Here is a 26,667-nt window from a genome sequence, read left to right as displayed (position 1 = left end):
AACCATTTATCTACGGCATCTGCGTCTATTTGACCCTCGAATATGGGGATTTCAAAATTAACTTGTACCTTGAAGGGTGTGGCATTTCCAGAGTCGCTGTTGGAAGCCGATGCGTCGCCTCTGGGTAGCCGCTGAAGGATCTGCGCAAAGCTATCCATCATCGCGTTCCGTTGTCGCTCGAGGGCTTCTTCGAGCAAGATTTTGATAGGATCTCCTGCCCCCTCGTCTTTCTTCTCATCCGCCATGGGAGGCCGTCGGGATTTTCGAGGCCGGTCTTGCAAAGGTTCGACCAGTTCAAGCCCTAACTCCTTATATCCCGACCTCGTTGGGGACATGCAAAGAAAAACAGAGGAAAAGCAGACCGCTCTGATACCACTGATCCGGATTTTAAACAGGAACGCAACAAATTACAGAGATAACCATAAATACAGAGATGCGATAACCATAAAAATAGAGATGCAGCGGAAATAATACTTCATTTCATTACTGTAAAATATTGAAATATGCTTACAAACAGAAATGGAAAGAAACCAGCTAGGGCGATGGTAGCTTATCTCTGAGAAGAGATGTGGCGGCTACATGCCTCTGAACTGTTCCGAACTGTATTACAATGAGGCTCGAAGGCCTATTTATTGTTGAGAAACAATGGAAAACCCTTCACATACCGAAACCTAACCCTAGAAGATGAAACGCCAAATTGTGGGCCCCGTTTGGGTAAATTGGTACATCAATTTCCGGGGTCGTAACTTTGGCATACGATCTCCGTTTGACGCGTACGATAGCTCGTTAGAAAGATCTATCCGAGTACTACCACTTTGGGGGGCAACATAGGGCTCGGTCGCCCCAGAATTCCAAAAAAAACGTCGTTTAGGGCCTCAAAACGGCTCCGGAAGTTCAGGACCCGAAAAACTGCTAAAAATAGTAAACTGTGCTACAATTAAGGAAACTGAAAATGCTGAGAAAGACAATGGTGGGGGTCCAGGTGGACCTGGCAGGTGGCCACCAATATCCACCTGGATCATTCCTCCCCCCTTAGGAAGCAATGGTCCCCATTGCGTTGAGTTCCTCCATCTGCTGAACTTGTCCTGCAATCTCTGATGTGTCCAGTGATGGTGGGAAGCATGGTCGACGATGGTCCACATTGAACATTTGGTGCAGGCGAAGGAATGGAGGAATGATGTGCTCCAAAGCATTGTTCCCCATAGCCTTGGTACTGCTGTAAGGACCATGTCGGTGTGGTCTGAGCTTCTGATGGGTTCTGGTAAGGCGTTCTTTCTGTCGATGCCACCAGACATTGTTGCCCACCTGAAACTTGTGTGGTACCCCTTTGGGTGAGGAGAAGTTGTTCCTGTGTTCTGTCATGACCGTATCCCTTTTCTGCTGCTGCTGCGTGGAGGAACCCTTTGCAGGGGTCATGGATGTAGCAACGATCTTCCCCTTATTTTGGGAGTGAACCAGACAGATGAATTTCCTGGTCTGTGATATGAGCTTGCTGCCTTTCTTGGTAGTGATCAAGGATGTGGCAGTAGGTGGGGCTACCTCTGGTATCCTGTATAATGAATTATTCAAAGAAATAATGACAGCACGAGGCCTTGACTCATACACAGCATGTCGCCTCCATAAGTATGGCTGGCCTAATAGTACATCACAAACATCCAGAGGTGTAACATCACACAATACCTCGTCTGTGAAGGGTTTGATGCTGTAGGGAAGGCGGCACTGCTGGCGAACTTTCAGATCTCGTCCTTCATGAAGCCACCCGATACTGTATGGCTGTGGGTGTGGTGTAGTCGGTAGGCCCAACCGCTTCACGACCTCTGCTGAAACCAGGTTCTTTTGGCTACCACTGTCGACAATGAATTGCAGCGGTGAACCCTTCACCCACATCTGTGAGTGGAAAAGACGCTCCCCTCCTCTGGATCTTCGGGCTCATTTTTCTTGATCTTGGCAGTGGCAACAGTGGCGCTGGGATCCGCATCAATGATCTGCTTCCCTTTGCCATTCCCCTTGTCGGGTTCTGGCTCAGGGTCAGAATATGCATCTGATTCGGAAGCCTTCAACTCGGCCACCAACGACTGCTTGGTCCGACACTCACTTGTGTTATGAGTGGGACTCTTGTGGAACTCACACCACTTTCCTGTGTCCTTCTTCGGTTTCGTGGTGTTGTTCTTTTCTTGTGGCTTTGACGGGTTATCTTGGGTCACCCCGCCTTGGCTTTGTCCTTTGGGCTTCGGATTTGTAGATCCAAAGTCTCGCTTCTTCTGTTTGAACTTTTGCTCGATTTTGACAGCGTATCGGTATGCTGTGCCGAGTGAGGAGATGTTCAAGAACACCATCTCTTCTTGGATGTATTTGTGCAGGCAGCCGCGGTATTTGAGTACCAGATGCAGCTCAGAATCTTTGATACCCAACTGTGTGCGAAGGGTATGAAAAATGTTTGTGAACTCCGGCACATCTTGGTCTCGTCCCTGTCGCAGTGTGGTCCATTTGATGTATTTGTCCTCATAGCTTCCGACAGGGTAGTACTGCTCTTTGATGGCATCCCGGAAGTCATTCCAAGTGGGTGCGGCTGAAAATAGTGAGCCTGTATTTTCATCCTTCTGCTCGCAGTAGGTTTCCCACCAGTCCTTGACGTGGGGGGCTGCTTTGAGAAGAGCAAAAACAATCTTTTCCCGACTTGAAAATTCATGAACAGAAAAATACCCATCTAGCAGATTTAACCATTTATCTACGGCATCTGCGTCTATTTGACCCTCGAATATGGGGATTTCAAAATTAACTTGTACCTTGAAGGGTGTGGCATTTCCAGAGTCGCTGTTGGAAGCCGATGCGTCGCCTCTGGGTAGCCGCTGAAGGATCTGCGCAAAGCTATCCATCATCGCGTTCCGTTGTCGCTCGAGGGCTTCTTCGAGCAAGATTTTGATAGGATCTCCTGCCCCCTCGTCTTTCTTCTCATCCGCCATGGGAGGCCGTCGGGATTTTCGAGGCCGGTCTTGCAAAGGTTCGACCAGTTCAAGCCCTAACTCCTTATATCCCGACCTCGTTGGGGACATGCAAAGAAAAACAGAGGAAAAGCAGACCGCTCTGATACCACTGATCCGGATTTTAAACAGGAACGCAACAAATTACAGAGATAACCATAAATACAGAGATGCGATAACCATAAAAATAGAGATGCAGCGGAAATAATACTTCATTTCATTACTGTAAAATATTGAAATATGCTTACAAACAGAAATGGAAAGAAACCAGCTAGGGCGATGGTAGCTTATCTCTGAGAAGAGATGTGGCGGCTACATGCCTCTGAACTGTTCCGAACTGTATTACAATGAGGCTCGAAGGCCTATTTATTGTTGAGAAACAATGGAAAACCCTTCACATACCGAAACCTAACCCTAGAAGATGAAACGCCAAATTGTGGGCCCCGTTTGGGTAAATTGGTACATCAATTTCCCGGGGTCGTAACTTTGGCATACGATCTCCGTTTGACGCGTACGATAGCTCGTTAGAAAGATCTATCCGAGTACTACCACTTTGGGGGGCAACTTAGGGCTCGGTCGCCCCAGAATTCCAAAAAAAACGTCGTTTAGGGCCTCAAAACGGCTCCGGAAGTTCAGGACCCGAAAAAACTGCTAAAAATAGTAAACTGTGCTACAATTAAGGAAACTGAAAATGCTGAGAAAGACAATGGTGGGGGTCCAGGTGGACCTGGCAGGTGGCCACCAATATCCACCTGGATCATTCCTCCCCCTTAGGAAGCAATGGTCCCCATTGCGTTGAGTTCCTCCATCTGCTGAACTTGTCCTGCAATCTCTGATGTGTCCAGTGATGGTGGGAAGCATGGTCGACGATGGTCCACATTGAACATTTGGTGCAGGCGAAGGAATGGAGGAATGATGTGCTCCAAAGCATTGTTCCCCATAGCCTTGGTACTGCTGTAAGGACCATGTCGGTGTGGTCTGAGCTTCTGATGGGTTCTGGTAAGGCGTTCTTTCTGTCGATGCCACCAGACATTGTTGCCCACCTGAAACTTGTGTGGTACCCCTTTGGGTGAGGAGAAGTTGTTCCTGTGTTCTGTCATGACCGTATCCCTTTTCTGCTGCTGCTGCGTGGAGGAACCCTTTGCAGGGGTCATGGATGTAGCAACGATCTTCCCCTTATTTTGGGAGTGAACCAGACAGATGAATTTCCTGGTCTGTGATATGAGCTTGCTGCCTTTCTTGGTAGTGATCAAGGATGTGGCAGTAGGTGGGGCTACCTCTGGTATCCTGTATAATGAATTATTCAAAGAAATAATGACAGCACGAGGCCTTGACTCATACACAGCATGTCGCCTCCATAAGTATGGCTGGCCTAATAGTACATCACAAACATCCAGAGGTGTAACATCACACAATACCTCGTCTGTGAAGGGTTTGATGCTGTAGGGAAGGCGGCACTGCTGGCGAACTTTCAGATCTCGTCCTTCATGAAGCCACCCGATACTGTATGGCTGTGGGTGTGGTGTAGTCGGTAGGCCCAACCGCTTCACGACCTCTGCTGAAACCAGGTTCTTTTGGCTACCACTGTCGACAATGAATTGCAGCGGTGAACCCTTCACCCACATCTGTGAGTGGAAAAGACGCTCCCCTCCTCTGGATCTTCGGGCTCATTTTTCTTGATCTTGGCAGTGGCAACAGTGGCGCTGGGATCCGCATCAATGATCTGCTTCCCTTTGCCATTCCCCTTGTCGGGTTCTGGCTCAGGGTCAGAATATGCATCTGATTCGGAAGCCTTCAACTCGGCCACCAACGACTGCTTGGTCCGACACTCACTTGTGTTATGAGTGGGACTCTTGTGGAACTCACACCACTTTCCTGTGTCCTTCTTCGGTTTCGTGGTGTTGTTCTTTTCTTGTGGCTTTGACGGGTTATCTTGGGTCACCCCGCCTTGGCTTTGTCCTTTGGGCTTCGGATTTGTAGATCCAAAGTCTCGCTTCTTCTGTTTGAACTTTTGCTCGATTTTGACAGCGTATCGGTATGCTGTGCCGAGTGAGGAGATGTTCAAGAACACCATCTCTTCTTGGATGTATTTGTGCAGGCAGCCGCGGTATTTGAGTACCAGATGCAGCTCAGAATCTTTGATACCCAACTGTGTGCGAAGGGTATGAAAAATGTTTGTGAACTCCGGCACATCTTGGTCTCGTCCCTGTCGCAGTGTGGTCCATTTGATGTATTTGTCCTCATAGCTTCCGACAGGGTAGTACTGCTCTTTGATGGCATCCCGGAAGTCATTCCAAGTGGGTGCGGCTGAAAATAGTGAGCCTGTATTTTCATCCTTCTGCTCGCAGTAGGTTTCCCACCAGTCCTTGACGTGGGGGGCTGCTTTGAGAAGAGCAAAAACAATCTTTTCCCGACTTGAAAATTCATGAACAGAAAAATACCCATCTAGCAGATTTAACCATTTATCTACGGCATCTGCGTCTATTTGACCCTCGAATATGGGGATTTCAAAATTAACTTGTACCTTGAAGGGTGTGGCATTTCCAGAGTCGCTGTTGGAAGCCGATGCGTCGCCTCTGGGTAGCCGCTGAAGGATCTGCGCAAAGCTATCCATCATCGCGTTCCGTTGTCGCTCGAGGGCTTCTTCGAGCAAGATTTTGATAGGATCTCCTGCCCCCTCGTCTTTCTTCTCATCCGCCATGGGAGGCCGTCGGGATTTTCGAGGCGGTCTTGCAAAGGTTCGACCAGTTCAAGCCCTAACTCCTTATATCCCGACCTCGTTGGGGACATGCAAAGAAAAACAGAGAAAAGCAGACCGCTCTGATACCACTGATCCGGATTTTAAACAGGAACGCAACAAATTACAGAGATAACCATAAATACAGAGATGCGATAACCATAAAAATAGAGATGCAGCGGAAATAATACTTCATTTCATTACTGTAAAATATTGAAATATGCTTACAAACAGAAATGGAAAGAAACCAGCTAGGGCGATGGTAGCTTATCTCTGAGAAGAGATGTGGCGGCTACATGCCTCTGAACTGTTCCGAACTGTATTACAATGAGGCTCGAAGGCCTATTTATTGTTGAGAAACAATGGAAAACCCTTCACATACCGAAACCTAACCCTAGAAGATGAAACGCCAAATTGTGGGCCCCGTTTGGGTAAATTGGTACATCAATTTCCCGGGGTCGTAACTTTGGCATACGATCTCCGTTTGACGCGTACGATAGCTCGTTAGAAAGATCTATCCGAGTACTACCACTTTGGGGGGCAACCTTAGGGCTCGGTCGCCCCAGAATTCCAAAAAAACGTCGTTTAGGGCCTCAAAACGGCTCCGGAAGTTCAGGACCCGAAAAAACTGCTAAAAATAGTAAACTGTGCTACAATTAAGGAAACTGAAAATGCTGAGAAAGACAATGGTGGGGGTCCAGGTGGACCTGGCAGGTGGCCACCAATATCCGCCTGGATCACTAATCCCCCCTTAGGAAGCAATGGTCCCCATTGCGTTGAGTTCCTCCATCTGCTGAACTTGTCCTGCAATCTCTGATGTGTCCAGTGATGGTGGGAAGCATGGTCGACGATGGTCCACATTGAACATTTGGTGCAGGCGAAGGAATGGAGGAATGATGTGCTCCAAAGCATTGTTCCCCATAGCCTTGGTACTGCTGTAAGGACCATGTCGGTGTGGTCTGAGCTTCTGATGGGTTCTGGTAAGGCGTTCTTTCTGTCGATGCCACCAGACATTGTTGCCCACCTGAAACTTGTGTGGTACCCCTTTGGGTGAGGAGAAGTTGTTCCTGTGTTCTGTCATGACCGTATCCCTTTTCTGCTGCTGCTGCGTGGAGGAACCCTTTGCAGGGGTCATGGATGTAGCAACGATCTTCCCTTATTTTGGGAGTGAACCAGACAGATGAATTTCCTGGTCTGTGATATGAGCTTGCTGCCTTTCTTGGTAGTGATCAAGGATGTGGCAGTAGGTGGGGCTACCTCTGGTATCCTGTATAATGAATTATTCAAAGAAATAATGACAGCACGAGGCCTTGACTCATACACAGCATGTCGCCTCCATAAGTATGGCTGGCCTAATAGTACATCACAAACATCCAGAGGTGTAACATCACACAATACCTCGTCTGTGAAGGGTTTGATGCTGTAGGGAAGGCGGCACTGCTGGCGAACTTTCAGATCTCGTCCTTCATGAAGCCACCCGATACTGTATGGCTGTGGGTGTGGTGTAGTCGGTAGGCCCAACCGCTTCACGACCTCTGCTGAAACCAGGTTCTTTTGGCTACCACTGTCGACAATGAATTGCAGCGGTGAACCCTTCACCCACATCTGTGAGTGGAAAAGACGCTCCCCTCCTCTGGATCTTCGGGCTCATTTTTCTTGATCTTGGCAGTGGCAACAGTGGCGCTGGGATCCGCATCAATGATCTGCTTCCCTTTGCCATTCCCCTTGTCGGGTTCTGGCTCAGGGTCAGAATATGCATCTGATTCGGAAGCCTTCAACTCGGCCACCAACGACTGCTTGGTCCGACACTCACTTGTGTTATGAGTGGGACTCTTGTGGAACTCACACCACTTTCCTGTGTCCTTCTTCGGTTTCGTGGTGTTGTTCTTTTCTTGTGGCTTTGACGGGTTATCTTGGGTCACCCCGCCTTGGCTTTGTCCTTTGGGCTTCGGATTTGTAGATCCAAAGTCTCGCTTCTTCTGTTTGAACTTTTGCTCGATTTTGACAGCGTATCGGTATGCTGTGCCGAGTGAGGAGATGTTCAAGAACACCATCTCTTCTTGGATGTATTTGTGCAGGCAGCCGCGGTATTTGAGTACCAGATGCAGCTCAGAATCTTTGATACCCAACTGTGTGCGAAGGGTATGAAAAATGTTTGTGAACTCCGGCACATCTTGGTCTCGTCCCTGTCGCAGTGTGGTCCATTTGATGTATTTGTCCTCATAGCTTCCGACAGGGTAGTACTGCTCTTTGATGGCATCCCGGAAGTCATTCCAAGTGGGTGCGGCTGAAAATAGTGAGCCTGTATTTTCATCCTTCTGCTCGCAGTAGGTTTCCCACCAGTCCTTGACGTGGGGGGCTGCTTTGAGAAGAGCAAAAACAATCTTTTCTCGACTTGAAAATTCATGAACAGAAAAATACCCATCTAGCAGATTTAACCATTTATCTACGGCATCTGCGTCTATTTGACCCTCGAATATGGGGATTTCAAAATTAACTTGTACCTTGAAGGGTGTGGCATTTCCAGAGTCGCTGTTGGAAGCCGATGCGTCGCCTCTGGGTAGCCGCTGAAGGATCTGCGCAAAGCTATCCATCATCGCGTTCCGTTGTCGCTCGAGGGCTTCTTCGAGCAAGATTTTGATAGGATCTCCTGCCCCCTCGTCTTTCTTCTCATCCGCCATGGGAGGCCGTCGGGATTTTCGAGGCGGTCTTGCAAAGGTTCGACCAGTTCAAGCCCTAACTCCTTATATCCCGACCTCGTTGGGGACATGCAAAGAAAAACAGAGGAAAAGCAGACCGCTCTGATACCACTGATCCGGATTTTAAACAGGAACGCAACAAATTACAGAGATAACCATAAATACAGAGATGCGATAACCATAAAAATAGAGATGCAGCGGAAATAATACTTCATTTCATTACTGTAAAATATTGAAATATGCTTACAAACAGAAATGGAAAGAAACCAGCTAGGGCGATGGTAGCTTATCTCTGAGAAGAGATGTGGCGGCTACATGCCTCTGAACTGTTCCGAACTGTATTACAATGAGGCTCGAAGGCCTATTTATTGTTGAGAAACAATGGAAAACCCTTCACATACCGAAACCTAACCCTAGAAGATGAAACGCCAAATTGTGGGCCCCGTTTGGGTAAATTGGTACATCAATTTCCCGGGGTCGTAACTTTGGCATACGATCTCCGTTTGACGCGTACGATAGCTCGTTAGAAAGATCTATCCGAGTACTACCACTTTGGGGGGCAACCTTAGGGCTTGGTCGCCCCAGAATTCCAAAAAAACGTCGTTTAGGGCCTCAAAACGGCTCCGGAAGTTCAGGACCCGAAAAAACTGCTAAAAATAGTAAACTGTGCTACAATTAAGGAAACTGAAAATGCTGAGAAAGACAATGGTGGGGGTCCAGGTGGACCTGGCAGGTGGCCACCAATATCCACCTGGATCACTAATCCCCCCTTAGGAAGCAATGGTCCCCATTGCGTTGAGTTCCTCCATCTGCTGAACTTGTCCTGCAATCTCTGATGTGTCCAGTGATGGTGGGAAGCATGGTCGACGATGGTCCACATTGAACATTTGGTGCAGGCGAAGGAATGGAGGAATGATGTGCTCCAGAGCATTGTTCCCCATAGCCTTGGTACTGCTGTAAGGACCATGTCGGTGTGGTCTGAGCTTCTGATGGGTTCTGGTAAGGCGTTCTTTCTGTCGATGCCACCAGACATTGTTGCCCACCTGAAACTTGTGTGGTACCCCTTTGGGTGAGGAGAAGTTGTTCCTGTGTTCTGTCATGACCGTATCCCTTTTCTGCTGCTGCTGCGTGGAGGAACCCTTTGCAGGGGTCATGGATGTAGCAACGATCTTCCCCTTATTTTGGGAGTGAACCAGACAGATGAATTTCCTGGTCTGTGATATGAGCTTGCTGTCTTTCTTGGTAGTGATCAAGGATGTGGCAGTAGGTGGGGCTACCTCTGGTATCCTGTATAATGAATTATTCAAAGAAATAATGACAGCACGAGGCCTTGACTCATACACATCATGTCGCCTCCATAAGTATGGCTGGCCTAATAGTACATCACAAACATCCAGAGGTGTAACATCACACAATACCTCGTCTGTGAAGGGTTTGATGCTGTAGGGAAGGCGGCACTGCTGGCGAACTTTCAGATCTCGTCCTTCATGAAGCCACCCGATACTGTATGGCTGTGGGTGTGGTGTAGTCGGTAGGCCCAACCGCTTCACGACCTCTGCTGAAACCAGGTTCTTTTGGCTACCACTGTCGACAATGAATTGCAGCGGTGAACCCTTCACCCACATCTGTGAGTGGAAAAGACGCTCCCCTCCTCTGGATCTTCGGGCTCATTTTTCTTGATCTTGGCAGTGGCAACAGTGGCGCTGGGATCCGCATCAATGATCTGCTTCCCTTTGCCATTCCCCTTGTCGGGTTCTGGCTCAGGGTCAGAATATGCATCTGATTCGGAAGCCTTCAACTCGGCCACCAACGACTGCTTGGTCCGACACTCACTTGTGTTATGAGTGGGACTCTTGTGGAACTCACACCACTTTCCTGTGTCCTTCTTCGGTTTCGTGGTGTTGTTCTTTTCTTATGGCTTTGACGGGTTATCTTGGGTCACCCCGCCTTGGCTTTGTCCTTTGGGCTTCGGATTTGTAGATCCAAAGTCTCGCTTCTTCTGTTTGAACTTTTGCTCAATTTTTACAGCGTATCGGTATGCTGTGCCAAGTGAGGAGATGTTCAAGAACACCATCTCTTCTTGGATGTATTTGTGCAGGCAGCCGCGGTATTTGAGTACCAGATGCAGCTCAGAATCTTTGATACTCAACTGTGTGCGAAGGGTATGAAAAATGTTTGTGAACTCCGGCACATCTTGGTCTCGTCCCTGTCGCAGTGTGGTCCATTTGATGTATTTGTCCTCATAGCTTCCGACAGGGTAGTACTGCTCTTTGATGGCATCCCGGAAGTCATTCCAAGTGGGTGCGGCTGAAAATAGTGAGCATGTATTTTCATCCTTCTGCTCGCAGTAGGTTTCCCACCAGTCCTTGACGTGGGGGGCTGCTTTGAGAAGAGCAAAAACAATCTTTTCCCGACTTGAAAATTCATGAACAGAAAAATACCCATCTAGCAGATTTAACCATTTATCTACGGCATCTGCGTCTATTTGACCCTCGAATATGGGGATTTCAAAATTAACTTGTACCTTGAAGGGTGTGGCATTTCCAGAGTCGCTGTTGGAAGCCGATGCGTCGCCTCTAGGTAGCCGCTGAAGGATCTGCGCAAAGCTATCCATCATCGCGTTCCGTTGTCGCTCGAGGGCTTCTTCGAGCAAGATTTTGATAGGATCTCCTGCCCCCTCGTCTTTCTTCTCATCCGCCATGGGAGGCCGTCGGGATTTTCGAGGCCGGTCTTGCAAAGGTTCGACCAGTTCAAGCCCTAACTCCTTATATCCCGACCTCGTTGGGGACATGCAAAGAAAAACAGAGGAAAAGCAGACCGCTCTGATACCATTGATCCGGATTTTAAACAGGAACGCAACAAATTACAGAGATAACCATAAATACAGAGATGCGATAACCATAAAAATAGAGATGCAGCGGAAATAATACTTCATTTCATTACTGTAAGATATTGAAATATGCTTACAAACAGAAATGGAAAGAAACCAGCTAGGGCGATGGTAGCTTATCTCTGAGAAGAGATGTGGCGGCTACATGCCTCTGAACTGTTCCGAACTGTATTACAATGAGGCTCGAAGGCCTATTTATTGTTGAGAAACAATGGAAAACCCTTCACATACCGAAACCTAACCCTAGAAGATGAAACGCCAAATTGTGGGCCCCGTTTGGGTAAATTGGTACATCAATTTCCCGGGGTCGTAACTTTGGCATACAATCTCCGTTTGACGCGTACGATAGCTCGTTAGAAAGATCTATCCGAGTACTACCACTTTGGGGGGCAACTTTAGGGCTCGGTCGCCCCAGAATTCCAAAAAAACGTTGTTTAGGGCCTCAAAACGGCTCCGGAAGTTCAGGACCCGAAAAAACTGCTAAAAATAGTAAACTGTGCTACAATTAAGGAAACTGAAAATGCTGAGAAAGACAATGGTGGGGGTCCAGGTGGACCTGGCAGGTGGCCACCAATATCCACCTGGATCATTCCTCCCCCCTTAGGAATCAATGGTCCCCATTGCGTTGAGTTCCTCCATCTGCTGAACTTGTCCTGCAATCTCTGATGTGTCCAGTGATGGTGGGAAGCATGGTCGACGATGGTCCACATTGAACATTTGGTGCAGGCGAAGGAATGGAGGAATGATGTGCTCCAAAGCATTGTTCCCCATAGCCTTGGTACTGCTGTAAGGAACTTTTTTTTATTTTTACCTGAAAAACCTCTATAACTTAAAATAGATAATAGGATTGATATCAATAAACCCTAATGTCTATAACAATATATAAATAAATTAATATTAATATAACATCAATACTATATTCATTCTATATTAAATTCTAAATTCAATCTATATTTGAAATCTAAACTATACTTAAAACATACATTAATGACTAAATTAAAATCCATGCTTGTAGATATTTTAATAATTAGAGCTTTAATGGAATATAAATAACTTAATGACAAACTTAGTATTAAAATCAAAACTATGTTAATATCTATAATAATATGTAAACTTATGTTAATATCTATATTAATGACTTTCATACCTGATTGACAACTTACCTGGGGCCGGGCTGACGTTTCTTGATTTCACTGATGAGGGGAAGCCAGCTACCGCTAATCTCCAAACCGCTGTCTCTGTTCAGATTACACGGATGCTTCAAGATTTCGAGGGCTTCTCTGATTTTCCGTTTCTGATGCTGCTCTTCTCTCACGATAATTGATGCGCTTTCTAAGCAGATGTGGTGTTTAGTTTTTGAGGAGTGCTCTGCCAAGGCTGAAGTACGTGATCTTCCATTCCTGATGTCGGCGCCATGTTCTTTCAGTCTAGTCTGGAGGGAGCGACCAGTTTCACCTATGTAGCTTTTCCCACACGAACAATCTATTTTATAGACTCCTTTAAGCTGCTGCTTGTCAATATCATCTTTAACAGATTTTAAACTTTGTCTGATGGTACCAGGAGCTGAGAATTGAGTTAGAATGTTTTTCTTTCTTAGGATCTTTGCCATTTTATCTGTGACCCCATGGATATAAGGTAGAAAAACCTTACCACCATTAGGTTGATCCTCCTCTTTAGGTTTGGGAGATGACAACCTCTTTTCAGCTTTCTTTATGGCTTTTTTAATCTCATGATCCTTGTAGCCTATATTTTTGAAAGTTGAAACTAAATGCCTCTCACTTTTTATAACCTGAATGGCTTCATCAAGGGGAATCTTCGTGAATAAGGAAACCACGTCAAAGCTCACAAGGATGTCATCCTTTTCCATTCTTTCCTTTTTAATGAGATTTACAAAGTCGTGCGAGTCCTTAATGAAGGAGTCAGTGTTTCCAACCAGGGGCTTTAGAATCTTGGCGACATATTTAGCAAGTTCATAGGTTGGGGAGCCAATAGTATTAACTATCGGTCTAAGGGGGACCCCCTCCTTATGAATCTTGGGTAATCCATAGATTCTAGGAATGGTTTCACAAGAGGGGGTTAATTTCTTTTTTAATTTTTCGTCAAGGTTGGAATCTGAGATAATCTTTTTTACATCCTTCATAATCTTGGCCATGGGATTACTGTTCAGCTTCTTATAACTGCCACAATTTAGGTGATCATTCATTTTCTTAACATAGTCTTCTTTATCAAGGATAACCGCTGCTCCTCCTTTATCTGCTTTAAGAACAACTATCTTGTCATTATTTCGTAAGGATCTGAAAGCTTTTTGTTCTTCCTTACTAAGGTTGCTTTTGGGAGCCTTGGCTTTTCTCATGATGAGAGAGAATTCTTGCCTTAATGCCTCTTTGTCTTCAAGAGGGAGGTTGCTAATCCCATCTTCAATGCTACAAATCATCTTTTCAAAGGGGAGGCTTTTAGGGGCCATTGCAAACCCCATCCCCTTGCTGAGAACATTACTGGCTACCTGGTCAAGAACCTCGGAAGACAGGTTAACTACTTTTCTTTTAGATGTTGATGTTGATCCATAAGAGTTTTCGCCAGCCTCCTTGTCACCCTTGCTCAGCACATTGCATTTTGTCACATCTTTTTGGATAAAATTGTCATTATTAGTGATTAATTCTGGCCTTTTCACATCCTTATCGAAATTTCTAACTCTGCTATGCGCATCTTTTCTGGAGACCTGCACCCCCTCGATACTATCCTTGTCTTCATATTTATCATTTCCGGCCCTGCCTAGGGGGTTATCAATTTCTATGATAATCCTATTCATTTTAGACTCATCACACAAAAATACTTCTGCGTTTTTATTGTCACAATCATTGTATTTATTAGAGTTTCCATTTAGATTCTTATCTTTACTTAAATTTCCTTGATTCATTACTTCTGCGTTTAAACAACTGTTCTTACTCACACCTATCTTTTCTGATTTCTGACCGGATTAGAGAGAAACTAAGATGGAGAAACGCTTTACTGTTGTATTTGTTATGTAACTTATGTTTAACCTGTGCAAATGGAGGAATGAGATTGCTGTCTCGACAATTTTTGAGGAAATGAAGATCTGAAGCTCTTCTTTTTATCCTTACTCTAATACTTTCCAGTGCAAGGATTTCACTCCAAGTATCCCCTCCGTATAGGGATAAGATATTGGATTTCAGAGATCTGTGGTTTGTGCTTTTAGAATTTTTAACCGGAGAATCCACAGTTTTGGAATTTTTACACCGACGTTTCGAATCCCAAATGGGATCCATCATCAGGGAAAAAGAGAAAGATGATAAAAAGAAGAGCCAGATGAAGGAAATAAATACTCATGAGGGATGAATGTTAAAGGAACTGCACAGGTCGGCTAGAGAGATATATAATGAAACCTAATTTTAATATTATTTTTAATTTTTAATTTTAATTTTAAATTAATATCATTCATTTAATATCTATAAAAACTATAAACTAAAATCTAAATTAATTTTAATATTAAAAACTCATATGTATATATATTAAAATTAAAATCATAAAACATTAAATAACCTAAAATCTAAAATGATAATGATATCAAAAACTAAAATATATGTTAATATTAATATCATGAATCCTAATATATATCATTAAAATTAAAATTTTTAAAATTTTTATTTAACTTCATATTTATGAAATATGATTACTATATAACTTAATAATTGAATAACCTAAAATCTATATAACTTAATATATATATAATAGAGTTAATATCAATAAAGCCTATTACCTATAACACACTCTAAAACTAATATAAATCTTTATATATAACAAAACAATTTTATATTAATATTAATATCTAAAACTAATATATGTATTAGAATTGATATCATAAACCTAATATCTATATATAATATTAATATTTATATAACCTCATAACTAAATAATATTAATATAATATTAATATTTATATTTATATAACTTAATGACTAAAGGACTAAAAGCTATTTATAAAACTTGAGCCCTTTATAACTTAAAAATTTTTTACCTGAAAAACCTCTATAACTTAATTTTTTTTTTTTTTTTTACCTGAAAAACCTCTATAACTTAAAATAGATAATAGAATTGATATCAATAAACCCTAATGTCTATAACAATATCTAAATAAATTAATATCTGATTTCTGATTTCTGATTTCTGATTTCTGACCGGATTTCTGACCGGATTATCTAAAATAAAGAGGTACTTAATACTATAAGTACCTCTTTATTTTTTACAAGCTTGAGGAGGATAACATATGCTTGATTATAAGCTCATCCTTCAGATGAGTCCAACTTAGTTTTAGATTCGAACCCTAAGAAGGAGTGGTCCGTTCCTGTTTGTAATCGAACAGGTCCTTTACTGTGAAATTTTAACGAGTCCAGTATAGGAGAAACTCGGCGTTTTTCAATTTTAGAGAGTCTGAAAAAACTTAATAAGACTCCAGGGTTGAACTTTTTCGTAAATTTGTGTCTCCCAAGCCCGAAAAAGTATAAAATAATACTTGAGAGAACCGCTTGATCTTTTACGACCAAGGAGTACTTTCATGATTAGTGTCTTTGACCCGAAAAGTAAAAAGCGATCAAGGACACGTCATTTTATTTCCAGTATCGAATTTGAAACGACAAAAATCCGGCAATCTTTTCCTGTTTTTACGGTCAGAAAAGGGCTATAAGGGGACCGTATTTTAATTCCGTTTTAACGAGTGTAAAAGAAACGCTCGACAATCTTTTCATGTTTTAGGAGTCAGAAAAGGGCTTAAAAGATGACTCTGATGTTTTTGTTTGTGAAAAAATGACAATTTTCTCTGAAAATCCTTTTATCCTGCACAAAAACCAACACATTACTCATACCTGTTTAATATAGATAAAAATACTTTGAAAAATACCTTTTCATGGTGAAAAATAAACAAATTCAGCATTTATTTACCCAAAAAACCTATAAAAAGGGCTTTTACCATTTCATTTTTACCATTTTACTGTTGAGGAGAGAAAAAGGGCTTTTGGCAAGAAACTTCCCGTGGACATTGCGGAGAATCCGACCGTCGAAAACGAACGCCGTCTCATCAGGTATTCTACAACATCCTCCTCTTCATTTCCATCTGTTTAGAATTTGCTTTTAAGCCTTAGTTTCATTTTTTGGAGGTTTTGGGGTTTCAAGGTCCGCTTTTCGGGGTACGCAGGTGCTCCACTGGTGACCTGCGTACCCCGACATTTTCTCAGTTGGGAAAATGCCGGGCGTACGTAGCTTGCCTTAAGAGAGCCTGCGTACACACGCTCTATCTCTAAAGGCGGGTTGCGTACACCGCGGAGAGGATTTCCAAACCCCCATTTCTTCAAAATGAACCAAATTTGTTTAATTTTATGGACTCTAACAGATGTTTTATGGTGTGTAGATTGCCCACCATGCTTGATTGGTGTGAGAGAGAACACGAAGATGTTGATTTGGCCGCCATTAATCACCAACCTTCCATTGATGCTTTGAAGGCATGCGGTCTTTACAAATACTGGGCCATACCTGGTATGAGGGCCCAGGTGCACTTTCTAGAGTGGCTGGTTGAAAGGTGGAACGTTCAGGATCAGTGCTTTTACATTGGAGGGCACCAGCTCGAGATAGAACCCTCAGACATTTATTTTCTCACTGGTTTGCCCAAGAGGGGTGAACAATTGACTCTGTCCGGGACTAGGCCAGGTGGCCAGTCCATTGCTAGTCTCCGACTAGAGTGGTGCAATAATCAAAACCAGGAGAAGGGGATAGAGATTAAAAAGATATCCCGTCCTGAACTTATGGTAATTGCTTTTAGAGTTACCAGACTTTGCGGGGCTGCCGCTTTGCACATTGCCACTGGATCCCAGATGCGGATGGCGATTGATTGCTATCGGGGCACCATTTTCAACTGGTGCGATGCTGTGTTGGCCAACTTAAAGGGCCAACTGACTAGGACCAAAAACGGACAGCTGAAGACTTTTGGTTATGGGCCTTTAGTTGTGAGTTTTTCCCTAGAGAGGGTTCCGTTGCTGATCCCACAGCAGCTCACTGTTGAGGTTGGGCCTCCCCGAGAGCCTAAGTTGACGCGATGGGTTACGGTTATGGCCCGTCATCTTGATGAGGGCACGGAGGTTGTCCGATTTAGACCGAAGTATTTTCACTGGTTGGAGGACCAGATCTTCTCGATACAGGATTTTCCTTATGCCGGAGTTGATTTTCGTGGAGATCCGAGCATGGTTCTTCCATCGGGAGAACAATGGGACGACAAAGGTAATTCATTTTTCACAAGCTTTTAAATTATCTACTTTTTTTGTTTTTATATCGTCTCAAAACTGACAGTAATAATTTTCAAAATGCAGATGTAGGCCCACGGCGTCCAGCCAATCTCCGGCCTTTCGAGAGAAGACAACCAGTTGCACCGGCACCGGCCCCACAGGACGCGGCCGCAGAGACCTTAGCTGAGTTGGAACAAGACCTAGAGCGTCTTACGGTAGATATACCAAAGACTACTATAGACGATATTCCTATCAGGCTTCAGCGCTATGTAGTCGTAGTCCCAGGACCTTTTAGGAGGTTCTTGTGTAGGGTGGCTCGTGCAGTGGTGTCGTATAGAGAGCATCACCAGTGATTGGATGGTCGTTTTTGTAGACACATGTGACATTTTTGTTTTTTGTACTTATCATTTTTGCCGATCATAAGGTGTTTTTCAACCTATGATCGAAGACGATGTATTTTTGACACACTCCTATCTATATATATATCATTATTACCGGCTTATCTTGTTAAACATGTGTGACGAAATGTTTTTAAATTTACATGTATGATTATCGCAAATGTCTGTCTAACATTCGAGAAGCAATTGCATTTGCTAATGTATTTAAAGACCTTGGAATATGCTGATATTCAATGTAATCAAATTCACGTTCCAAGAGACGCACTCTCAAAAATAACCTTAATAACATTGGATTTCTAATGGCATACACTCTATTAAGTTGTAATACAATGAGTTCAGAATCTAACCTCACTATCAAACTCCGAATCCCAAATGAAATAGATTCAGACAATAATTCAATCACTGCACTGTATTCTGCAATGTTGTTTGTTGTTTGACCGAGGCTCACCCCATGCATAGAAACTAACTCGTCAGAGGGTGAATAAATAACCCAAGCTGCGGAAGAGATATTCCATGTACTACGACAAGCACCATCAGCAAATCCGATATATGTTTGGAGAGGCAGCGACATCTGCAAACATCAAGCGTAAAACCAAGATAAGCAGAATAACGACGAAAAACACACTTTCTAAGCTAAGCACACTGTCTAAACTAACAAACACACCAGCTAGAAAGAAAAACCTAACCTAACTAAAATCTCCATACCCATCATTTAAGCATAATACCTCTTAAGGTAAAGTCCATTTCTGGGTTTACCCAAAGAGTCCCCGTCAAAATCTACTAGCTCATAGGCCCCTTTTGCTAGCTTTCGCTTGACAATGTAGGGCCCATGCCACATAGGAACGAATTTTCCAGCACCTAATTTATCGTTAGCTTGATCATATAATAGCACTAGGTCTCCTTCCGAAAAATTCCGAGGGGTCACATTTCGATCATACTGAGCTTTCATACGTTTTGCGTGAGTCTCGATTGCCAATGCAGCGTCACGTCGAGTCTCATCTAATTGAGCTAAGTATAATAAATGATTCTCCTCTTTGGAAGTAGCTGGAAGTAATTCGACAGCCATTTGAAGTGACGAGATTTCGCATTCAATGGGCAGCACAGCTTCCAAACCATAAACTAGTTGGAAAGGAGTGAACCTTGTTGATGTTTTCACTAAGGTTCGGTACGCCCAAAGCGTGGAAAATAACATGTTGTGCCTGTTAGTGTCAGCCTTTCCAGCCTTCCTCCAGTGATCAAATATGCTCTTACAAAGTGGTCTCAGAGTGTCAAGGTCAAATTTTGTCATTTCAAAGAGTTTTCAAGCAAAATTTGGTAACTAGGCATTAGGTCTAGGGTTTGCCTTAACTCCTTCTAAAGTTGTCAAAATGTCGGTCCATGTCATTATTCAGCTGAGTCTATCATCATTCATAGGGTTGTCACTATCATGTCAATGTCTAATGAGTCATTTTACATCTTGTTCATGCTTCAGTTGCACCTAGGCAAGGTCATTTCCCTCTCCTAGGGTTTTGAAAGCTAATTTCTCTTGAACGGTCAAATCATCGGCAAAACTTGTATCTTGATGTTCATACACCTTCCCCTATCCTTAAAGTACCTTATCAAACACTCCCCATCCCTTAGATCCGCCAAATTCCTCATTTTTGCACAAACCCTAGTTTCTAGCTACAACCTGGCAATTTTCTAGGTTTGGCCTGTGTTTTGCCCTTTTGGACCCCTTCCCCTCACTCAATATTTGAGATTCCACTTTCCCCTGCTTCCTAACATCCCTCCCTACTTCCAAAAATTTCCCCAAGAATTTAGAAGCCTCTTATCCCCTTCATTTCGCTTCATTTCGACAAAATTCCTTGTTTCACACATCGGGACAAGTCGCACTCAAATGATGTTCCAGAGCAATAAAAGATGAATTTTGGAAAACTGAGAGAGGTTTTTGTCCATAACATGCCAAAGAAGAAAAACCTCCTTCACTTTTTGCACAGGTGTCATGGTTTTAGAGAAATGTCAAAATTGCAATCGCCAGATCCAAGGAGGTTGGCCAAGGCACTAAAACGACGGAAAAGGCCCGATCCACTCCAAATTTTTGCCAAAGCCTCTTTGAATGAGAATGGAACTAAATAGCTCAGCCCTAGCACAAATTCCAAGAAATTTTGAGCATTTTGGGTGATTTTTGGTTTTTAAGGCAAAAAACAGGTTTTTCCGCTTGACGGGTCTCACCCCTCGCGCGACCCTTTCACTTGGCAACTCTATTTTTAAAAAACTCAGCATTTCTGGATTTGGCATGAAAAGTTACACATTTTCACCCATTTCCAAGAGATTTTATGAAGTTTTGGGCCTCCTGAAAGTCAAAAAACAAGCAAAAAATGACTTTCTGCCACATTTTTGACACACAGAAAGCAGTCTTGGGAGATTGCAATTTTGGAGGGGAAAATGACAACCAAATTCAGAAATTCCAGTTGGGTTGGAAAGTAGACTCACAGAAATTTCCAACAAGCCTATGCTTGCCTCATTTGGACACCTGGAAGTGCCCCAAAAGTGCCCTCAAAGGCGCGCGACCCGTCAGGAAATGGCGCGCGACCCATCAGGCAAATTTCTCAAAATTTCAGTGTACAGCTCAGTAAAACGCAGTTTTGACTGTGTTTGACTTTTTGGAGTTGATTTTTATCCTTCTTGTTGTAAATGATGTAAATTTATGACACTTTTACACTTATGTATCTCTTCTAGAAGATTCATTCATGAGATAGGTGAAAATTAAATGAATGAATTGGTTTCCTAGTTTATAGAGGCAAGTTGTTTTGACTGCTTAGTTTTCAGTGCTTAGTTTAGAATTGGTTGAAACAACTCCTAGGATAGTGAGCTCGACCCCTAGAGGGAAGTAAAGGTGTTAGCTTGCCTATATTATGTATTTTCTTAGTCATTTTCAGGGGTTGGAAGGTTGGACTCTTGAGGGAGAAGCTCTTATTGTATTATTCACTGTATCTCTGCAATTTTTGGCAAAGGAAGACCGGGGTTTTGCAGTCCTTTTTGGGATTCTTGTGGTCACATGTATTGATGGTGTGTTTCTCTTTGTACTTGTAAGTGTGTTATGTGAATCATTTCCTTACTTTTCCTTCTGCAAATTAGGCAAATGAAGTGTTAAAGTAGAATTCATGACTGTCATGCTCTGCTTTTAAGTTTGCTTAATATCAATGTTTTCAACTGTTTAAGGGGAATTCAAGGTTATTTATTGCTCTCCTTAACTCCTCACCAGTCGTTCTCATCCATCCATCTCTATCAAAGGCATCAATACTGCTTCCTACCTCGCCCCAAAGAACTCCCTGCGAAAACTGTGTCCAATCCCCGCACCCGAAATTGCCATTCCCCAATTTTCCACCAAAACTTTAAAAATCCCAAATCAAAACCTTTTATCAATTTACTAGCCTAAAATCAGTGTTTTCCTATTGGTCATCTCGCCCATTGAAGATCTTTATTGAGATAGACCGGAGAGAGCCCTCTCCTGCCCCGTAGGGCTAGCTACGAGGCTAAGTGGTTTGATGTTGCCTTGAAGTTTACCTTTCTTAGCCTGAGGTGAAATTTCAAGCGCTAACATATTGGCGACCATACTGGGGAGAACAAATTGCTTATGGATTTATGTGTTTGTTTCATAAGTCTTAGACGGAGTCTGAAGTTATGCCAGGTAGCCTTCGAAACGCTTTTGCTTTGCATAAGCGGAAGTAGATAAACGCTGCTTCAGTCAATCTCCGTGAGCTTGTGAATACGACCACTTCGTTTGCATTTTACCCTAGTACATGTATTAAGTTCAGATCTGATTGTTGATAGTGGACAACGATCAGACACTAACAAGGCTGAAATCATTCACTGGCGACTCCTTCACTAAAAACTCCAAAGATCAATGCTTCATAGTGACTTCACTGCAGAGAGATCAGTAGCTGTGAGATTTTCAAGATGGACCGGATCACAAGAAGATATGCTCCCTTGAGCCGAGATCACATCCCTGGTTTTCCAAATAAAATTCCGAAGGTAGATTGGTCAAGGAATCTGCCTATATTTAATGATGATGGTAAGAAGGATGCTGCTTTACATTTGGTTAGATTTCACATGCATATTCGCAAGTTGAAGGTTGATTTTCCTGAAGATTGCTTGATGAAGATATTCTTGGCCACTCTAGAAGGTAAAGCCCAATCATGGTATGAAAGTTTGCCGCTTGCTTGTATTTACTGTTTAAAGGATTTTCATGCTATGTTCATTGAACGATATAAGGACTCTTATCCATCATTAAATTTGGTTCATGACTGTTGCAAGCATGCTTATGGTTTTATTGAAAGCCTTGAGAAATATTATGAAGATGATAATTTTATGGATGTTGAGATCATGGAGGCTTTGTATGAGAATCCATTTCAGCAACATGATGAGAACCTAGTGGATACCCATAAAAATGATCAGGATATTTTGCAGCAGAATCAAGATCAGCAGGTTGAAGATGGTCATATGGCTGTAAATGAGGAAAGAGCAAATGTTATTTCAGATCTGCCCACAGAAGAAGACAGCGTGCAGGGTAGTCAAGATTCATGTGATGCAATCAAGTCAACTATTTCAGATCAACATTCAGATCATGATGACCAAGAATACCTTGTGCCAAATCTTATAAAGAAAAACTTGGTTGTTGAGATCATTTGGCATGAAGAAAACAAAGTTACAAATCTAAGTGCTCCCATTTCATCAGAACAGAGTCTTCATGAGGAGGTCATTCAGTCTGCTCATGAACAGCAAGGTGAGATATTTGCTCAAGCAAGTGAAAAAGTTCCTTTGAGTGAATTTGTGGTAGACGATGTAAATGATAATATTGTGCTTGATAATATTGAAGAATGTAATAAGGAACTTGATAATTTGGTTGTGATATCATATGAAGATGACCTACCATATTGTCAGATTACAGAAGATCATAGCATACAGGATTACCTTTCAGAGTCTTCATATGTCTCATGTGTTGAAATGTTTTTACACGAGGAGATCTGCTCATCTACCTCATGTTCAGAGTTATTTGAAGCCCATGAGCATACTTTTACTGAAGCACATGATGAAGGCAGATCAGAATTTGAAACAAAGGATACCTTGTTCTTTCAGCAGGAGGTGGCAATGTCAAGTCTTGATGTTTTCCAGGATCCAATGGCAGATTTGTTACAGTCAGTAGTGAAAGCGATTATTGTTGTGTTCAGTGATGAAGGAGATCATGGTCAGCTATGTTTTTGGATGCCCAATTACCAGTATCTATTGTTGATCATGAGATCTGATTGGGAGAATCAGTCAAGAAGGCATCTGCTTGATTGGTTACATTGGCATTATGATATAGTTTGATGGTATGTTGTCTTGTAACCTAGGCGGTTATGTACTGCCATCAAGTTTTAAGTTTTTAGTTTAGGTCTTGAGTTAATTTGTTAGAATCAAGTTTTTTCCATCATTTCAATTTGTCATTGTGTCGGTTTGAGTCAAGTTTCAGTTAAGTTTCAGTAAGTTTTCAGTCAAGTTTTCATTCAATAAATGAGTCAAAGTCTTATGTCGTTTGCCTAAATAATGACTCCATTGCCCAATGATTGAAAGGCACTGGTCTGCTCTCCCAGAGGTCTAAGGTTCTTGGCACCTCCAAGGAGCTACCTTCCCCATTGGAGCCAATGTTAGTGTCAGCCTTTCCAGCCTTCCTCCAGTGATCAAATATGCTCTTACAAAGTGGTCTCAGAGTGTCAAGGTCAAATTTTGTCATTTCAAAGAGTTTTCAAGCAAAATTTGGTCACTAGGCATTAGGTCTAGGGTTTGCCTTAACTCCTTCTAAAGTTGTCAAAATGTCGGTCCATGTCATTATTCAGCTGAGTCTATCATCATTCATAGGGTTGTCACTATCATGTCAATTTCTAATGAGTCATTTTACATCTTGTTCATGCTTCAGTTGCACCTAGGCAAGGTCATTTCCCTCTCCTAGGGTTTTGAAAGCTAATTTCTCTTGAACGGTCAAATCATCGGCAAAACTTGTATCCTGATGTTCATACACCTTCCCCTATCCTTAAAGTACCTTATCAAGCACTCCCCATCCCTTAGATCCGCCAAATTCCTCATTTTTGCACAAACCCTAGTTTCTAGCTACAACCTGGCAATTTTCTAGGTTTGGCCTGTGTTTTTCCCTTTTTGACCCCTTCCCCTCACTCAATATTTGAGATTCCACTTTCCCCTGCTTCCTAACATCCCTCCCTACTTCCAAAAATTTCCCCAAGAATTTAGAAGCCTCTTATCCCCTTCATTTCGCTTCATTTCGACAAAATTCCTTGTTTCACACATCGGGACAAGTCGCACTCAAATGATGTTCCAGAGCAATAAAAGATGAATTTTGGAAAACTGAGAGAGGTTTTTGTCCATAACATGCCAAAGAAGAAAAACCTCCTTCACTTTTTGCACAGGTGTCATGGTTTTAGAGAAATGTCAAAATTGCAATCGCCAGATCCAAGGAGGTTGGCCAAGGCACTAAAACGATGGAAAAGGCCCGATCCACTCCAAATTTTTGCCAAAGCTTCTTTGACTGAGCATGGCACTAAATAGCTCAGCCCCAGCACAAATTCCAAGAAATTTTGAGCATTTTGGGTGATTTTTGGTTTTTAAGGCAAAAAACAGGTTTTTCCGCTTGACGAGTCTCACCCCCGCGCGACCCTTTCACTTGGCAACTCTATTTTCAAAAAACTCAGCATTTCTGGATTTGGCATGAAAATTTACACATGCTCACCCATTTCCAAGAGATTTTATGAAGTTTTGGGCCTCCTGAAAGTCAAAAAACAAGCAAAAAATGACTTTCTGCCACATTTTTGACACACAGAAAGCAGTCTTGGGAGATTGCAATTTTGGAGGGGCAAATGACAACCAAATTCAGAAATTCCAGTTGGGTTGGAAAGTAGACTCACAGACCTTTCCAACAAGCCTACTCTTGCCTCATGTGGACTCCTGGAAGTGCCCCAAAAGTGCCCTCAAAGGCACGCGACCCGTCAGGAAATGGCGCGCGACCCATCAGGCAAATTTCTCAAAATTTTAGTGTACAGCTCAGCAAAACGCAGTTTTGACTGTGTTTGACTTTTTGGAGTTGATTTTTATCCTTCTTGTTGTAAATGATGTAAATTTATGACACTTTTACACTTATGTATCTCTTCTAGAAGATTCATTCATGAGATAGGTGAAAATTAAATGAATGAATTGGTTTCCTAGTTTATAGAGGCAAGTTGTTTTGACTGCCTAGTTTTCAGTGCTTAGTTTAGAATTGGTTGAAACAGCTCCTAGGATAGTGAGCTCGACCCCTAGAGGCAAGGAAAGGTGTTAGCTTGCCTATATTATGTATTTTCTTAGTCATTTTCAGGGGTTGGAAGGTTGGACTCTTGAGGGAGAAGCTCTTATTGTATTATTCATTGTATCTCTGCAATTTTTGGCAAAGGAAGACCAGGGTTTTGCAGTCCTTTTTTGGATTCTTGTGGTCACATGTATTGATGGTGTGTTTCTCTTTGTACTTGTAAGTGTGTTATGTGAATCATTTCCTTACTTTTCCTTCTGCAAATTAGGCAAATGAAGTGTTAAAGTAGAATTCATGACTGTCATGCTCTGCTTTTAAGTTTGCTTAATATCAATGTTTTCAACTGTTTAAGGGGAATTCAAGGTTATTGGTTGCTCTCCTTAACTCCTCACCAGTCATTCTCATCCATCCATCTCTATCAAAGGAATCAATACTGTTTCCTACCTCGCCCCAAAGAACTCCCTGCGAAAACTGTGTCCAATCCCCGCACCCGAAATTGCCATTCCCCAATTTTCCACCAAAACTTTAAAAATCCCAAATCAAAACCTTTTATCAGTTTACTAGCCTAAAATCAGTGTTTTCCTATTTGTCATCTCGCCCATTGAAGATCTTTACTGAGATAGACCGGAGAGAGCCCTCTCCTGCCCCGTAGGGCTAGCTACGAGGCTAAGTGGTTTGATGTTGCCTTGAAGTTTACCTTTCTCAGCCTGAGGTGAAATTTCAAGCGCTAACAGTGCCAATTCGGCCGATGAATACCAATGATTCGTCGGATCATGATAACGAAAACTTTGTTGATGGACTCAACCAGACCGTTCGCTTGTGGATAATAAGGAGTTGATTATCGCGCCCATCGTCAGTGATTATCGCATGTGGGACACCAAACCTAGCAATAATATGATTGAATACGAAAATTGCAGCTGTCTTTCCGTCTGCCTCGAATGTAGGCATCGCCTCGGCCCACTTAGTAAAATAATCAACCGCAAGGATGATATACGCATGCCCCCCGGCCGAGTGAGGGTTACATGTAATAAAATCGATACCCCATTTGGCAAAAGGACCAACGAAAATTATAGGGTGGAGAGGAGAAGGTGGAGCGCGCATTTTGCGATCAAACACTTGACAGTTGTGGCATTTCCGGACTGCAATAATACAGTCTTTAAACAAGGATGGCCAGAAGTAGCCAGCGCGCAATATCTTTTGGGTTGTGGCATACCCAGACATATGACCGCCACACGCTCCAGAGTGACAGTCATTCAAAATCCTTTCAGCTTCCTCGTGAGTTAAGCAACGGTGAAAAACCAAGTCCGCCCCACGACGATAAAGAGTATCTCCAATAATTTTGTACTGTTGGGACTGGAAT

The sequence above is a fragment of the Pinus tabuliformis genome, chromosome 8 (genome assembly GCF_031772625.1).
Source record: "Pinus tabuliformis cultivar Carrire ecotype Pingquan chromosome 8, CPIR1, whole genome shotgun sequence".
Lineage (NCBI taxonomy): Eukaryota > Viridiplantae > Streptophyta > Pinopsida > Pinales > Pinaceae > Pinus > Pinus tabuliformis.
This window is presented reverse-complemented; position numbering follows the sequence as displayed.